The sequence below is a fragment of the Thunnus maccoyii genome, chromosome 10, assembly GCF_910596095.1.
Source record: "Thunnus maccoyii chromosome 10, fThuMac1.1, whole genome shotgun sequence".
Classification (NCBI taxonomy): Eukaryota; Metazoa; Chordata; class Actinopteri; order Scombriformes; family Scombridae; genus Thunnus; species Thunnus maccoyii.
Genome location: NC_056542.1, coordinates 30,879,189 through 30,895,552, shown reverse-complemented (window position 1 = coordinate 30,895,552; position 16,364 = coordinate 30,879,189). Strand labels below are relative to the sequence as shown.

At 39.9% G+C, this 16,364-nt stretch overlaps 1 long non-coding RNA gene across 1 annotated transcript; it reads left to right on the top strand.

Annotated features, from left to right (window-relative positions):
- Nucleotides 1–1,920: 1,920 nt before the first annotated feature.
- Nucleotides 1,921–8,571, top strand: LOC121906356. The gene is made up of 3 exons (XR_006098604.1): nucleotides 1,921–2,372; nucleotides 2,474–6,013; nucleotides 8,283–8,571. It is a non-coding gene; the product is annotated as an uncharacterized LOC121906356 (long non-coding RNA).
- The last annotated feature ends 7,793 nt before the right edge of the window (nucleotides 8,572–16,364 follow it).

The following is a 16,364-nucleotide window of genomic DNA, read 5'->3' as shown; positions in this document are numbered from 1 at the left end:
ATAATATCAGGCAATAACATCAGTGCTCTGGCTGCTGCTGCAGAAAGACAAACATTTCTCCAACAGTAGCTTTTAGTCCCGTTTTCCCCTTTTACACTGCAAAAAGTTTTTATCTTAAAAACAAATTTAGTCTAAGATTCAGCATCCAAGATTTGTCTTTCACTTTCTCAAAGCAAGAAAGATTTCTGCCACTGATCTGAGATATAACTCATGTTCCCAGTGCAGTTGTTTCAGTGTGAGTGAATGTCAGTGTCTTGAAAGAAGGCGATATTGTATCAGGAAAATAACTCTTGATACTTGAACATTGTTGAAGTTGATTTGCATTAAAAAATAGTGGCATATTAATATTAATTAAGACTTAAAGGAAATACTTAAAGGAATAGTTCAGCCTTTTGGACAGAGCCAAGCTAGCTGTTTCCCCCTGCTCCCAGGTGTATGCTAAGCTAAGCTAACCACATGCTAACTCCAGCTCCATGTGTAATGCAGAGATATGTATCAATCTTTAATCTCACTCTCAGAATGAAGGCAAATTTCCAAAAATGTTGAAGTAGTTCTTTCAGATATTTGCAGTCTGCCTGCCATCTTTTGCTGAGGAAAAGATTCTATTTTCTTTCTCTCTCTTTTTTTTTTTTTTTTTTTACTTTATTCGGCACAGTCAACAGACAGATTACATAAAGAGCCAGGGGCAAACAACAAGACAAAAAAGAAACAAGGCACATCAAAAGAGTCAATAGAGAGGAAAAAAAAAATCAGGAATATTCAAAAAGGAAAATGCACAATTTTAGTTGCTTTTGAATGGGAAGATCTCCTTTCACGTTATATGTAGTGCATCAATTCATATTTAAATACAATACATTGTTTTTTTTGTGAATTTACATTTATAGATGTGGTATTTGGCAAGAATACAAATTAGATTTATAATTTTAAAAAATCGTGTATGATTGTTCTGAAAATTGTGACAACCAAACTATGAAGGGCAAACAGAAAATCAGTGAAGATGTATGAATAAACTTGTTAATATCGGACTAAAATTAATTAGTGTGTGTAGTTGCAAAACCAAAATAAGCAGTGGACTGTCTCTGAGCATTGATCACAGAACTGTATGTGTGATGTCTTAAGTCTCTGGAGGTAGCATTGTGCTGGATAGAATTTGTGGAGTAACTTGAAACAACTTATTTGTTAATAGATATTTAAATAGTTAAGTTTAGGGATGCATGATATTGGATTTTTTGCCAATATCCATATGCCGATATTTCCAACTCATTGTGGCCGATTGCCGATGCTGATACCGATATATGCACATATTTTTTACCAGATGGCTGAGGAGACTATTATGCATGCAAGCATAGATTGTACTAAGTATGATCAGGAAAGACAATATATAAAGGAAGAATTTAGGAAGATTGGAGTTCAGGAGCTCAGCGTTAAAACTTTAATGAACCTGCCAAGTGGGTGGAGAGGTAGAGTTTTCTTTGAGTTTATTAGACAGACAGGATTAATGTGTAGGATTTAATCTCTGGTCCACACGCCGGAGCAGAAGGTGGCGGTAATTCACCTAATACGCTGGTTATAAACCAAAAAGATTTTTTTCTCCAGAGTGGTACATCCATGGATGTATAAAGAGAACTGGATACAGGAAGAGCGCCAGGCTTTCAAGCAAATTTGACATAGCGGTCAAACCGTGTAATTACAACGTGATGCCCACTGGCCCAAAAAGACTTTTCCCCATAGACTTACATTGTGAAAAAGACGTCTGTAAATCAGACAAGCAACAAATTTTTCTGAGCGTCACAACCCCCGCGAAATGACTTGTCTCACTGTCAGAATTAAATCCGTTCGGTCCGATCACATTTCAAAAGCCTCGAAGAGCCGCATGATTGAATTGTTTTATCCCCATTCAAGTTAGCCGGAGGGCTAAACCGGAAGTAGCCGACTCGGCTAGCGAAAGTCACTAGTGCGCATGCTCTATGGGCCGCACAATGCGGAAGATCCGGGTGCTTTCATACCGGGAAGTCGATTTTTTATTGCTTCACGCGCCACTGAGCAACTTTCATAGGAATGAACGGAGCCCTGTCTCCGACGCTGTATCCAGTTTTCTTTATACATCCATGGGTACATCCTGTCAGCCGCGGTGTTTCCTATCTGTGCAGCCGAACTTAGCAGCTCCCTATGGCAGCTCCTCGACGGACTGTTTCACCCTGACGGTGCCGGTGCTTCCTCCACATGGAGAGCCGGGGCTAACGTTAGCCGAGAGGCTAGCGGAGCGTTAGCCGCAGCATGACCGGAGGGAAGCACAGCTAGCTAGCCTCTGCATTGGCTCATTCACAACTGTGTGGCCGGTAACATCCAGTCATATTCAGGTGTACATATAGGTGTGTAGTGTGGACATTATGACCTTACTTACACTATTTTGGATGACTTTTTAAAGGAGTGAATAATTGTTTGCTGTTGGCTGCATTCTGATACTCTGTAGTCAGCTGGTCATCAAGAAGCAAAGTTTTCCTGTTCGCCGTTGGACCACATCCACTCTCTCAGGAGCCTGTTACCTGGACTTCCACTCACCATTCGGCCGGAGCCTAAGATAAGTATCTACTGCTGCTGAATCTCTGTGTTTTTTGGGTTTTTTTGGATGTTGATGTTTAGTTTTATTCACTCATGCATGCTATTTAGCTGATCATTAGAGAATACTTACTATATACTTGATGGGTGTTCATATCACAGTGAAATCTATAGCTGAACTCATTGCTAATTTGGGGACAGGACAACATAAAGTAAATGATAGAAAGGTCTTGGTAGTGTCGTGTGTATTGGAGTGAGTCTGGCACTCTGAGGTCACACACGTCCACAGGCTGCCTTCACTATGTTTCTACTTTTGTGCCACTTGCTTGTCAGCAACAGCTGCTCTATTGCTCTGGGCTTCTCCAGACCTGTCATTTGTCTAGTTATCTGCTCCAATGAGCATCACATCAGGCTCAGGGCACACTATAAGAATGCTAAAACTAATCAGCTACATCACCGTCCAGCTTAAATAGTCACATAGTAAGACACTTACTTCTCCCCCAGGCCAACTTCCACTGCGTTTTGTAGCCAATTTACTCCAAATGACAGTAACACATTACTGCTGATTGCTTTCCAAACCACTGGGTTTAGTTCAGTTAAATGTGTTATGAAAATCAACCTACCAACCAAATACCGCGTCTCTTTCCCTAAATGTCCTGACATGTCTGTTTGACACATCTGAATGATACACAGTCATCACTTTAACAGAGAGATGAAGCCAGCAATGTTACATATTCCATCTCTCAAAAGGGCTTAAGTTACAGTGACCAGACATCCTGGTTTGACCAGGATTGTCCCAGTTTAAAGCTGGATATCCTGAGTCCCAACAAATATTTATAAAACACTAAAATGTCCTGGTTTTTACCACAATTAAACTAATAATTATACTGATACTTGTTTTCAGTGCTTACATAGACGTTTATCATGTTCTGTCCCACTCATTATTACCTAACCCAATATAAAAATATAAATAATGCAAAAAAGTCTAACTAAGAAGAAAGACTGCAAAGCATGAAGTAGCCAGCAATCTTCTAAAGGGAACTTTCTTAGTTTTTGTTATTAACAAGATGCAACTGTGATTTAATGTTTTGAAGTTTTAATCTTTGTAAACTCACGACCAGCTCGTGGCATAGCGTTGTGAAGATGTAAGTTACATTTATTTTATGTTCTAGCTTATAAAGTTGTTTATAGGCCACATAGAGATTTGTACCTTGTTTTTTTACCTTATTTGCACACTGACAAATACTAATGATTGGTGGATTTTGGGAGACAAAACATATTTTTTTGTCCGCTGAGGTGCTGTTGATGGTGTTGAAAGGTGCGCTCAGTAGGTGTGCTAAGGGCTGAAATAATTGTCCCCCATCCTGAAGAAAACACCTCTGCATGAACATGTGATAGCGACACTTAAGGGTCCTGGTAAGAGGGTTTGAAAACATGGTCGACCTAGTTTAAGTCTCTGTCCACTGATAGTTATAGTCTTACCATCATGGATACAGCTGATTCCAGACCGGTTCTTTTCAAATGAAGGGCTCATCGCTCCAAGACGCACGGACTGTTCTACCGCCATCTTGTCCTTTTGTTGTGGAAACTTTATTGAAATAACCAGGAGAATAAATGTTCTTCATTTTTCTTCATTCAGCATTTTCCTGCAGTTGATCTATAACTCACTCTATGTAAAAGGACCTTTGAGACTGCAAAGTTGTCAAATCTTAGTAGTAAACTAAAAAGTACATTTACCTCTGAAATGTTATGGAGTATAAAGTAACTTAATGGAAGTACCTCAACGCTGTACTTACTTTTCACTTTTGTATGCTTGAAAGGTGGCAAAATGTTTATTAAATGACACAAAACATTCTAAAATACTGGTATGATCTTTTGTCTCATTACTACAAATAGCCTGTACAGTCTCTTTGGTATTTCACTACATGTAACCACAACATATTTGTACATAAAACTGAATTTCTCAATACAGTGTGGGTACTCCTGGAACCCAGTGGAATGAGCTATAAAAAATAATAGCAGGCTTCAGGAAAACGGACTTCCATTGTTCTTTTTTTTCCCTCCAGATTTCTATTTTCCTCCTCATTGTTGAATTTCAAACCGCCTCAAGGTCAGCTGTGTGTCTTTTTGCAGCTCCAGCTCTTCAACAGCAGCAGCAGCAGCATCTCGCCAAATGAGCTGGCACCACGCTGCCTGACACTGTGAACTCCACCTCCCTGTCTCCACCTGTGGATGACTGATGTGTTGTTTTATATACTTCTTAGGCTGTCTCTCACTCACACACCCACGAATGTCACTGCCTATGCTGCGCAAGTCAGATCACCGCCTTTCACTTGTTCCCGTTTTATCTCTTTTTTTTTTCCCACTTCCTTCAGCTGTTGGTTCCTTGCACTGAAAAGCAACAGTTACATGCACGGACTCGCATATCATTTGCATTACAATTTAGATAAGGTCTGCTAAAGCCCTAAACCTATATATGGCCTTGTTTCTGTGCTAATACCAGTGTGGAGATGATACCACACTGGGAGCGGAGAGAGAGAGAGAGAGAGGGCTCGGCAGTTCTCCCCGAGGAGTCGCTGTCAATTCTTTAGCACAAATCATAATGAAGGGTTGTGATAGTGCGTGACGCTGTTATCAAAGATCGCACTGTTAAGCTATTCCCTTGAGAGACAGACAGAGAGAGAGAGAGCTCCAACCAGGGTGTCAATCACAGGGGCGCTGTGTCTTAAGGGATGGAGGGGGTGGGAGGTTGGGGGTGGGGGTCGTATGATTATCTCTCCCAGCTCCCACCCGTATCTCAACTCACCACATCTGCCCAATCTGCTCTCTCTGATGCTTTCTTCTACATGAAACCGGCAAGTCAAATCCACAATTCATAAAAATTTCAATTACTGCTCTGCTGGCACGTCTGCTGCCAACTACCACACATCCAGAAACACTCCTCACACTCCCTGAGTGCAGTTTATTCAAAGCAGGTTATTTGTTAATTCTGTGGGTAAATTATGACCCAACTCGCATCATATGGGACACTAATTCAACCGCCTACATATATTTGCCTCTTAACTATGACACAGACAGTACACAGGGGGGGACAGATGCTCATACATACTTGTAGTGATCATGAAACAACGGCTTAAACTACAGCTCAATCATGCTATTTTTAGAGTTTCATGCAAGGATAATAAAAGGCCTGTACCACCTGCAAGGCTGTCATTGTTATGCATATTCAAAAATAAAGGTGATCACACACAGCTATGGACCGTCACTGCCAGATGATTCAAATAAATAGAGCTTTAATAATCACTTGAAGCGCAGACAGAGCAGAACAGTCTGCATATTAATTCATCTGCTTCTACTGTTTGTGTTTCTTGTCAGCACATCAGCCCCGATACCTGCACACTGCTGCAAGCTAGCATTAGCTACCCAGCAGGTATGGAGTAGAATCCTGCAGCAGGTGCATATGGTGTTTACCACAGTGTATGACAGCTAATGTAGCAGCTATATGCGTTACTTTTTGACTTCAAGTAACACTTTTGTGCTCTATTTTAATAAGAGACTGTTCTATCAAGAAAAACAACACAATAGGTCATAATGTCAGTTGCCCAGAAACAACGTAGAGTACATTTGAGTGACAGATGCCCTCTAGCAGTCAAAGTAATTATGACCTGGTGCAGTTCAGATGACCTTTCTCATCCAAGGTAATGGGACATATATGGTATATGAATATGTCAACAAATTTTCCAATCTGGAGAAGGAGGGGTGGTAGGTGGTGTTAACCAAACTCTGGACTTTACCGCAGTAGATGGGACAGGTTTTTGTTTTGTTTTTTAAAACCGCAACTACGATGTTAACTTTATGGAAGTAGCAACTTTAACCCACACCACATGTTTCCCCAACCTTAACAAAGTGATCATTTTAACCCAAACCATGATCTCTCCCTTAACCTAACCGAGTGGTTTTTGTCCCCTAAACCTAACCAGACCTGAACCGCAGTGTTGTCACATCATAAAAGACATTATTGTTATACAGTGATTTGTAACAGTTTTGGAAAGCACAGACAAATTACCTGCTAGTTACTGCCAATAGAGGCACTGTTAGAAAACACACACACACTTACTGGAATCACATGGTCAAACAACGTATTTGGTCATTTAATTTGGAGGACTTGTTGGATAAAACAATTCAAATGAATTCTATATATTGCTCAGCTCTAGTTTAAATAACAAAGATGTAAACACTGAATGGGTACAGTACATGTACACCTATACAGTCATGTACAATACATACACACATATAGTAAACACATGCAAATAAACATGCACACAGTCTGTTTATCTGTTCAGCCAGATACATCATATATGTATAAATTATACCTGTTGCATTACTTCATGCAGCCCCGTATTTATTTCAGTGAAGGATCCAGAAAAACACACAACATCACTAAACATGAATCCAGCCTCATAAGTTAAATGTTCAGGATCATGTCTCTTATCAACCCCAGGTTGTTCATCTCATGTGTCATCATTACATTTGCTCCCACAGAGCTAAGCATCTGATTTTCTGAAAAATAAATACCCATCATTCTTTGTAAATCCCAGAAGGTTTTTTTTAACAACACTTACTGCTGTTCTGAAGGCATTTCCAGAATCCTAAAAGACTCTTCTTACCATCTGGATGAGAAAATATTCCATATGCTGCACCAGAAAAAAAAAAAAAAGTAACCTGTTTCTCAAGTTGCAACTATATTTTCTAGCAAGGAAGCAGAAATGACATATGCTTTTACAATATTAGAAAAAAATATAGTTCAAAAATATAAAGAAAAGATTAGAAAGTATCATCAGTATAGACAAATAAAAGTCATAGTAAAATGTAGTAAAGTTTAGTTCACATACATAATAAGCTGAGCAAAGGTCACTTGGCCACCATCTATATTTGGAGTCATAACTTAAAAAACAGGTTAAAGAGAGTTTTTATTATCAGCAGACTGAATGTTTTTTCATCCAGATGGTTGAAGATTCCCAGAAACAGAAAATCTACAGTGTGACTGTTGTAGTTCAACCCCTCCTGCTCAAAACAGAAAAGTTTTCTGATTAGCATCACGGCATGTGCATGCTTTCTTTTCATACATTTACCAAATCATCAGTCAGAAAACCTATAGTCTTTCCATGTAGAACACGCCTTTGTTGGTTTTTTGTGATTTAGTTTATTCCAAATGCAACAGATTTAGAGGATCTTATATTTTGTGTGAGTACAGGACAATATCTCTTTGAGGTCATCTTGAATTATACTTGCTTCATAAAACCTCTTGATTTCCAGCAAATTCAAATCATACTCAAAACATTCATCTTTCTGCCATTCCATACTGATAACGTGGTTGTATTTATTTTAGCCGCAAAGAGCGATGGGAACACTGCGGTGCAAGAGAAGGGTCTCCCATTCCTCACTTGATTGTATTTCTCTAGTTTAAAAGCACATAATGATGCTAATCAGCCACACATGCGTTCAATCAGGTTTCATCCTCCCTCCTTTCTCTTCAGTACTGAGTGTCATAGCTGCTCCACGGAGGAAAAAAGAAAGAAAGTTTGAAGAGAGGAAACTGATCAAATTCAATTTTTTTTGTGTGCCCGTTCTCTCTCCGTCTGAGGCTGAACTGAATGAAACTATGCAAGCATGAAATGTCCTAATGGAAGCCGTCTGTTTTCAACCTTAACTGTTTCTTAAAGAGCTGCAGATAAGAGCCACGAGGAGAAGAAAGGGCCAGCCGAGTACTAAAGCTACAGTTTCGTGCCTTCGAGAGCAACACAGGGAGAGGAAAACTGTCAAGAGTGATGAACGGAAGAACTACACAGTTTTCATTGGTCCAAATCAACTGGTGTTCGTATCTAAGTGGCCTCATAAAGACTTTACAAGCTCACAGTTAAGATGGGAGAGTGTGGTTATGGCTGTTTATAAGCAGGGATGTTGTGAGGGGTAAAACCCTGTAAAATAAACGTACCTCTTTTATTTTTGGAACATGTTTCCTAGAGATCACTTTCCATCTGTCACGTTCACTGCATCACAGGATTATATTTTGTAATTTAGAGATTTTCTTTCTGGTCATACTCTTTTTCCATGTGCCTGTCTTTTATATCACCTTTACATCAGCTTGATGTAAGTTACGGTGGAGATTTAAAGAAGCTATAATTGATATTTTTTCTAATGACAATGAATCAGATGATAATGTGTAATGTCAGAGGGGTGGCTCATGGTGAAGAACCTGCGGAGAATTATCCCCGGACTCAGCAGTTTCAGATCATTGTTTAACTGTCCAGCTGCAACTTTACTGTTTTGGTTCACTCTCAGAGCTCTCGTTGCATGGTTTTCAGCTGCAGCAGCTGTTTTTAGAGAAAAAGCTCTGAAAAGCCACTCTACACTACCTGCTCAGCACCAAACAGCAAACACACACAGTTAGCCGTGGACTAGCTGGTGAACATAGTGGAGTATTTAGCAGCTGAAGAGCCAGATATTTCCCTCAGGAGTTGGTAAAGAGCATAAACAGAGCTAAAAGAGAGTGAATATTGGACTTAAATTCACCAGATGGACAGAAACACGACTCCAAATGAATGATGATGTCGCTCCGTAACTGCTGGATGTGGAAATAAGCTTAACAAGTTTAACAAAGCAACTTAAAATGTCAGTATTGTGTTCACAACTTGAGGCCAAGTGGCTAAAAAAATCAGTTAATGTTAGGTCGGTGGTTCGAACCAGTCTGCATGTCGAACTGTCCTTGCGCATGATACTGAACCCCAGTGTGTGTGTGTGTGTGAATGGGTGAGCATTAGAAACAAAAGCACCTTGGATTAAAAAAAAGCACTGTATACCTTTTATTAGTGAGTAGAGAGATGACAGGTCACAAGGGGAGAGAGAAATGGGGGAATGACATGCAATAAAAGTCAAACTAAATGTGTCTGTAAAAAATCCATCCCACTGCTGAAATTTGGTCTGAAATCATGCAGAAATGGAAGAAAAAAACCTTATTAGGATCTTACTTTGGCTAAGTACCAGGTGAAAATAAATATTCAAGAGCCCCATCTTTGGTGGTCCCTCTATAATTTTTAGATGGCCTAGCTGAGGCACCTAAAGGACACATTCTGAGTGATATTAAAACTAACCAATCACATTTTATGTCAAAGAGGGAGGGTTCTTTTATGAAGAAAATAGCTAAATTAGCATGATGTAAGAAAGTGAGAAAAGTGGGATTACTTTTGCTAGCTTGTTGAAAACAATTTTCAATACTGAGCTGAAAAAATTAAGGTTTAAAGATTGTGTGTGTGAGTGATGTTGGCTGATTCATGCTTGGTGTGAGCTGCACAGTAATTTAGTCAGTTTACTGAGCTGTGATCCAGGTCATTGATCAGGGATGACGTTATGTAACTTACAGCCGTTCGCTTCATGATTACCCTTCTTTTCTGTAAACCATTATCACTATGAATGCACAGAGCTAAGCTAGACAGGTGAAAAATAACACGCTGACAGTATTTTTCCTTCGCACCTCGCGAAGATCCTCCTCACATTGCATAAGTTGTTGAGGATTCCCCTCATCAGTGCTTCATAACAAGTGCTGGGACCGAAGGGAGCCGTCTGTGAGGTGACTGAACCCAGAGTTCCATTTCCTCCAGTGAGCGCTGTGTGGTGAAGCAGAGACAGAGGCAGAGCTGTCCTAATGGGAAACACAGACCTGGGTATAAATATCCACACTGCAGCGCTCTCTGTTATATGTGTGTGTGTGTGTGTGTGTGTGTGTTGCCAAAGGGGAGGAGCGGGGGAGGAGGGGGCCCGCTTATGCCAGCACACTCAAGGCTATGGTGAGGGTAATGAGAACCATGTTAGTGGGGGTTAAACCTTGCTAAATGACTCATTCCATAACAATGCTCCATACCCAAAATGGAGTGTGGGATCATACATGTGATCTCAGAGCAGTCAGTTCATGTCAGTATCAAGCTTTGTGTTTCATCTTTCAATATGAGCAACTGTTAATGATTATGACAAAAATATAATATAGTGTTGTGGACAGTAGGCTACGCATATGCAGTGGCAAGTCATGTACAGTTTCTTGTTATTGTCCATCTGTTATGTAATCTTTTTTATGTATTATTCCTTGTTACAGCTTTTTAAACTCTGCATCATATTCATACGTTCAAACACCTTCTCAACTCCTGGGAGCTGCACAGTATAACCAGTACAACACTGGTGGTTTAGTGTATTGGCAGGAGAAGAGAGTAATATTTGCTTTTACCACCCACGATTTTTTCAGCTGTCTTGGGATTTGAACTTGCACGTCTCCAGACGCAGATTTGATTTCCAGTATCTAGTAACTAGTGTTTTTGTAAAGCAGGTCAGCAGGTCTTCAATGCAATATAGAGGTTCTCCAGTGGGACAACAGTACAGCAGTGATTCTAGATTCTCTTCAGCAGGACGGGTTTATTTTCAAAAAAGATTTACTTCAGAAAGTAACAGAAATAACAAACAAGGATGTCACGCCTGTTAACCCTCACCCTCAAAGCTAAACTAATTATCATTTTCCATATTTTCTTGGTACCACGTACCTCTGTGTAATGTGAAAGGGTCGGTATTGCCGCTAATCTCACTGAGAATCAACATTCCAGTCTAAAGCTCTGTGCAGCTTCCAGCCACTGTCAGATCATTGGTTTCGTTTTTCAGGTTAATTAGTTCAACCCCTCCTGCTCTTAAACAGTATGGGCAGCCGCTACCAGCTCACAAGCTCATACAAGCTGATTTCCCAAGCCAAAGTAAATAAGTGATCATTAAAGAGAGGTATTAATAGAAGAAAGGATATTGAACTTACATTTTACAGGTGGCAGATAGTGAAGTGGTTTCTGCTAGAGATGTAAGTGTAAAATGCTCATAGCCACTTAAAAAATCAAATGTGATAATGGGTTAAAAAAGAGCTATTTAAAATGGTTCAAATAACAAAAATATACCCAGTTGCAAGATAATATCAAGAGTCTAAAAATAAAAAAAACAAAATTAATGATGCCACAGTCCAAATACCTCTAGTGGGTAATAAAACTGTTCAGGAAGGGGAATGTTCTACTTATGTTCCAGGGCGTAGGACAGGGTGGGGTTCCACGTTGCCATTGTTGTTTGGCTTCTCTGATTTCGGTTCCTCTGCGTCTTTTCCTCACCACGCTGAGATTTAAGTAATCAGACCTATGCAAGCCTAAACCTGTTTCCCTTATATCAGGTTTCAGTGTACCTGCCATATTTTACTGCATGTGTGTCAAGTCAGTGTCAGTAATATAACAGTAGTGTCTACCTGAAGTTTGCTAACAGTAGCTACAGTAAGATTGCTGCACTGCTGGCAAAGCCGGCCTCCTGCAAAAAGCTCTATCTCTCAGATATCATTTTTTGGCTGAGCAGCAAGAACTTGGATGGAGGGGGATGGATTGTATGGGTATTATTACTGTGTGAGGCCTCAGCCTGAGACTCTGCCAGAGTGTGGCTGGCAGCTTCATCACAGGCTTGGGAAGTGAACAATCTACAGTGTGACTGTTGTGATTTATAGAGAAAAGCTGTCAAGGGGGGTCGAATCAAAGCACAAGTAGCAGTCAGTGATTTTCAGTAAACAGACAAAGACCTATTTATTTTATTGTGTCTTCTCCATCGGATATGGATGTGCGTCCTGATGGGGCCTCAAATAGTGCAGCCCTTCTCTGTGCAGAAGACAGAAATAAAGGGAGAGTTGGAAAGAGAGACTACAGAGAGAAAGAAAAGAGAAGGAGAGAGCAAGACGTGGAATCCCAGGCCGGCACCAGCCTTTATTAGTGGCGTCCTAGTAATATAACCACCTCTCAGAGGAGAGCCATAGAATTTCCTGTTCCTTCCAGATCTCGGCCAAAAATGAGGCCATCATTACCTCTGGTGAGGAGAAGCCCTGCCGCAGCCCGTAGAGAGGAGAGAGAAAAACACAGATTGAGCCAGGCTGGCTTCTCACCAGCCCTGCAGCCCTGTAAAACGGGCAAGGAGCTCTGCGTTTTTTTAGCACCGTACCTCAATAGTTTTTTCCATGCATCTACTTTTTTCAATGCTTTACATCTGCTTTTTCTCAGTCCAAATAATTAATACATAAATATCCCATTGTCTGTATACTATGTTTATTTGCACTGAGTCTATTATTTTGTGGGTGCACACAGGCATTTCCTAAAGAAACAGTTTATTTAAGAGTTTTCTCATTTCCGATTGCACTTAAGAAAAGTGGAGTAAATGAGTCAAAACCATGCTGGTATTCGTAGGTCATGGTTTCACTGGGTAATTGACGTTTTGGTCCAGAGTCACTTCAGAAAATGTAGTGGCAGTAATAACCAATGAAAAGTGGGAGAATCAGTGATGCAGCAGTGTGTTTTCGCACTGAGGGTCAAGTTGGTCAACAGGATTTGAATTAAAAGGTATGAGTTTTTAATTCTTTCCAAGAAGTCCTCCAACCTAAACAATAAAACATTACCTTTCTAAATGACCCATATATAGACAGTGTTTTCTGACCTGGTGCCCCTGTTGTAAGGATGAAATTGTCAGTGCTTTCAAAAGAGCATATGACCGTTACAGAATGATTCATATGTTTGATTTGTCACCTGACACCAACTGAAAATCTTGTTTTTGCTGACCTGCTTCTCACCTTGCTGCAGTGATAGACAGGTGTACTCCAGGGTGTGTTAGTACACCATGACACCTCTGATAGGTGTAGTTACAGGTGCAAAAGAGCTTTCATGTGGAATGTTATTCACATGATAACAAATGGCTGTATGTAGCGGAGAGATCGTAACCTGCGTCTTGGTTCAAGGATGGTCTGACCATTTTTTGCTTTGTAGGTGAGGAGAAGGATTTTAAATTCTATTCTGGATTTTACAATGCAGCAAAGCTAAAATGGGAGAAATATGATCTCTTTTTCTAGTTTTTGTCAGTACATGTGCAGCAGCATTCTGGATCAGCTGGAGAGTCTTTAGAGACTTGTTAGGGCAGCCTGATAATAAGGAGTTGCAATAATCCAACCCAGAAGTAACAAATCAGTGGACTAGTTTTTCTGCATCTTTTTGAGACAGGATGTGCCTGATTTTTGCAGCAGTCCATGGAATTCGTTTTATGTGGGAGTTGAAGGACATATCCTGATCAAAGATAACTTCCAGATTCCTTATGCTGGAGCTGGAGGCCAGGGTAATGCCATCCAGAGTAGCTATATCATTAGATAATGTGTTTCTAAGGTGTTGAGGGCCAAGCACAATAACTTCAGATTTGTCTGAGTTGAGTAGCAGAAAATTGCCGCTCATCCAGGTCTTTATGTCCTTAAGGCATGCTTGGAGTTTAATTAACCAACTGAATTTATCTGGCTTCATTGATAAATATAATTGGGTATCGTCTGCATAACAGTGAACATTTATGGAGTGTCTTTGAATAATATTACCTAAGGGAAGCATATACAAGGTGAATAGTATTGGTTCAAGTACAGAACCTTATGGAACTCCGTGTCTAACTTTTGTGTGCATAGAGGATTCATCGTTAATGTGTACTGACTGAAATCGATCTCATAAATAGGATTTAAACCAGCTTAATGCAGTTCCTTTAATGTTAATCAAATGTTCCAGTCTCTGTAATAGGATGTGATGGTCAGTGGTGTCAAATGCAGCACTAAGATCTAACAAGACAAGTACAGAGAGAAGTCCCTTGTCTGATGCAAGTGGGAGATCATTAGTAACTTTCACCAGTGCTGTCTCAGTGCTATGATAGGCTCTAAATCCTGACTGAAAATCCTCAATTAAACTATTGTTATGTAGAAAGTCATGCAACTTGTTACAAGTGTTATAACAAGCTTATACATAACATTAGCCAACACTGACTCTCTTTGGTATTGTTGGTTGATTTTTTTTTTTCTTTCTTTTTTTCTATCATGGATAATTTTGCTTGAGATCACCTCATGGTTTGCATATCAGTAATGCATCTTGACTGTTTTTGAGTTTTATTCTGCTGAGGTGTAGTCAGAAATGTTTCTACTACAGTGGGTAAAGTCATTTATTTTACATATTTATACCATCATATAGTTTTTCCCCCCTAAATTTAAAGAAACTTAATGGTAAATTTTCAGGGTAATACAAGGAGATTAAGAGGTTACAAATGCATGTTTGCATTGTTTGGTTTAGTTTTCCTGTATTAGTATATGAGCATCCTGTATTGGTGTTGGGCGATCCTATCCAGTCTTTGGTGTTGTTAGATTATTGTGTTTGTTTGGCGCACAGGCCCAGAGGCGCTGCACACTTACAATGACGGGAAACTCATTTATCCATCTTCCTGTTGAAACCTGAGACCTGGGCCACTGGCACAATACCTCAGCCCAAATCTCTGCACTCACTCAACGAGCCAATTACCCATATATCTAGATTAGACCATTTATAAAGAGAAGGAAGTCTGAATCAAACTGTGCCAGCACCATTTCCTCTCATTATCCAGTTGTAAAATGAGCCTGTTCATTTGATATTTTTCCACCCTCAGGGTCAGAGGATCTTTCCAGGTCTCTCCAGCCAGTTAGAGCCGCCCAGCACTAAACAGTATCAGCATACCTCCTGGTTCATGAGTAGACGACGACCTGCACACCACGCACAATAATACCTCAAAAATGTCCATGGGTTACTTTGGAAACACCCATAGTGTAGACAATAATCACAACATTTCAGTGTTCTGACCCCGACTCTGAGGTTTTAAGGTGTTTTCCTCCAGCTTGTTGACTGTTTTAAGTTCCGTTAAACCAAAGTTGCCTGATGTTTAAGTCAGGGATAGAAATTAGCACCAGCTACTGGCCAAATACCGGTGAATCTTCTCATCCTACCAGACACCGGCATCTAGTCTGCTGCAAATTTCATCAGAAGAAGAAGAAAGCCAGAGAGAACCTCCAGCCTTATCTGACAGACTATTTAACAACAATGTGGCATTACTTTGCGGGTGTAAAGAGAGCAGCTGATGTCAGTATGCCTACACAAGAGGAGACAACTCACAAACCAAAAGTTAAAAAGCGATTTTTCAGGGAGAAGTGGGAGAGAGTCGACAGTGGGGACTTATGTGGCTGGCTAGTTTTCCATGAGAGTAGTCAGTCAATGTTTCGCTCCTGCTGTCGGCAACATGCTTCGGCCAGCAGCAAGACAAATATCAGCTTTATGTGGCCACCAAAAATTTAAAATTGGTGGCTCTAAAGGACCAAGAAACCTCCAAATGCCACGATGAGTTGATCTGCACTTCTGAGTTTGATAAAAGACTGTTAAAGTTCTGAATTGGGGCTGAAAAAAAAATCTAATTGCAATTATTATTTTTTGATATTGTAATATTCGATATAATTTGTGATATTACAGGGAATTATAATTTTTACATCATTATTCTCATTTTCCATTGAAAAACAAAATGATTACGGTGTGATTTCTGTGGGGATTTGTTCAAAACACAGATGTTTTCTTAAGTCTGTAAAATACGATGTGTAGACAAGGACATCTCTGCACCATGATGATATTTAATTTAAAATGGTATTTTGATACACATTTCACTTTTAACAAATATTGCAGTCGGCTACATTGCGATTTCGATAAAATTTCAATCAATTGTTTAGCCCTACTTCAAATAGATCTACAGTGCACCGCTGTTTGGGTGTCTGTATTATCTGCATATCTGAAGCTACATTCTGCCATGTGCTGTTCATTTACACAAGCTAACAGTACATGCTGTTAAATCAATGCACCAAGACATGTAGCAATGTTGTATATTACAGTAACATA